At 42.0% G+C, this 2,207-nt stretch overlaps 1 pseudogene; it reads right to left on the minus strand.

Annotated features, from left to right (window-relative positions):
- Window positions 1-1,124: 1,124 nt before the first annotated feature.
- Window positions 1,125-1,965, minus strand: LOC147459062 (uncharacterized; annotated as a pseudogene).
- Window positions 1,966-2,207: the final 242 nt, after the last annotated feature.

Consider the following 2,207-nt stretch of genomic DNA (forward strand, 5'->3'; position numbering starts at 1 on the left):
TTCACAAATTTGCAAGTGAGTTTAAGTGTATGCAAAGAAGCTATAGTTGCTTTCATCCCCGGCGGATTCACTATTAGTAATGGAGGGATGTCACCTACGTGCATCCAAATTAGAGAAACCCCCCTATATACGGTATCTTACATGCTGACCTACCCCCGTACATACGGACAAGATATGGACGTTCTCACAATGAGCCATCCCCCCTCATATGGATTTCGTACAGAATGTAATGACCCACTATTTTATGCATTCTAGTAACATGACAATTTAGAAGCACATGACATATAACCTCGTGGTTGAGGTCCTGAGCTCGATATTGACTAGGTGCGTGAGTGTGAGCCTTGAGGATTTTGCTTAAACAAAATGATCTAATTGAAGAGGAAGAAGACTGTGGATAGATTGCATCCAATTGAGTGTAGAAAGACCCCCTAGTAGGGAAGAAAAGACATATCTTCAAGATTAAAAGACTTTTCTTTGGGCTTAGCGAGGATGAAAAAAAAAATCATTAACAAACTACAACTTCTTTGGAGTAGAGATGAAAACAATTCTACCGTTACTATTTAAAAAACTGATTGGACAAAACTGATTGGACGCTAGTGAGCCACATGCCAACCAAAGATTCTTTACTATTCTTGTGCAAATCTTCTCGCACACTAGCAAGCGTCTTGTTGGCCTATCATGGATAATGCCTATCCTATAGTAACCTGGCTTGTTATATCTAAGGTTGTGAAGTAAGGAGCTTATGACACATTCTCAATCTATCCATCCCCTTGTCCTTCCCTCCAAAGTAGAATCTTCTTCACTCTTTTCATCCTTGTTGTGCTACATTTCAACTTGGGATTTTCATTTTGCAAACAAATTAAGAGGGCATATTCGCTCCATAACACAAAGAGGAAAAGCTTCGGCCTAACTAGTGGCAGGATGACCATGTGACAACTAGAGGCAAGTGTAGCGGAGCAGGTAGTGGACAAGATGGCAAGCATCCCAAGCACGGAGACGGGAATCCCTTCTACTTTATATGGCCCCAAGCTGCTCCCCATATAAGCTAGGTCCTTGCAACACTTCGAGCATGCATCCACCCTTACATGACTTATCAAAGCTGACTCACAAACACAGACAGAACATTACCTCCTCACAAACACAGACAGAACATTACCTCCTGGTTTGTCAGATATGAGAACGTGCACGACCTTGAGCCACATAACAAACTTCTCTCTCCACAGATCTGGTTCTGAGAGTGCTGATGGATACTGTCGTATGTGAAGGCGGTCAAGACCTGTAGGCGGCAAAAGGGTAAAATGCTTTTCCCCTGCAATAACTGCATAAAGATTTTCATAGTGATCTTTATGGAAAGAGGTGACAGCTTTTTCATTGCGAATCCAAAGATTTGCCACTTCCCGTAAGCACCCTAATGCTTCTGTTGCCCATGGGAGATGGGTTTCTGCATCTACAGAAAGAACATTCTATTATGTTACAAAACTGCCATTTTTGTCTTGTGCATAGGCCACTCCATTTCCGATGTCAGAATGTAGTATCATGTCTAAAGCTTTCAAAAATGGCACACAATCTACATGCGCACTCACAAACCAAGCCCGGTCCGGATTCTCCTCCATTGGCTCGATATCACACACATCAGCAGCACCCTTAGTGACTCGTGCCCTCTACGACGAGTGTCCATCCTTATACAAACTCAAACCATTCACTGCAAATAATAAGTGAAGGCCAATTTGATATCTCCTTTGCCATTTGAGGTAGCTATGTTGTTATCTGATGCAGTCATATGGCATCTCGAGCATTTCTAACTTGCTCTCCACTAGATGGACTATTAGAAACAGAAGCAACCTTAGAGCTTTCCTCATCGTCCTTCTTGGCAACCTCCTTTCCAACACTTAAAATAGCAGGAAATTTTTCGACATCATGAACTAGTCTTGCCTTGTCTTCTTGAGAAGTTCTATTACATGTTGAATTTTATTTTAGATAGAACATACAAAGGCAGCACCAAGCACAAATTATACTTGCAATAGCTCCACCTTTATCAATGGGTAGAGCAACGACTACTGATGCCATTGAGCATTGATTTGGTTGGGAGTGAGTTGAGTTACATAGACTGAGTGGAGAACTCTCAACTCCCAATCCATTGCCACTTTCCATTCAACATCTTCTCCTTCAATGAATCTTCTTCAACTTTGGAAGCTGGACCATTGGCA

This window comes from Adiantum capillus-veneris, chromosome 4, assembly GCF_014529385.1.
Source record: "Adiantum capillus-veneris isolate H3 chromosome 4, ASM1452938v2, whole genome shotgun sequence".
In the NCBI taxonomy this organism is placed as follows: Eukaryota; Viridiplantae; Streptophyta; class Polypodiopsida; order Polypodiales; family Pteridaceae; genus Adiantum; species Adiantum capillus-veneris.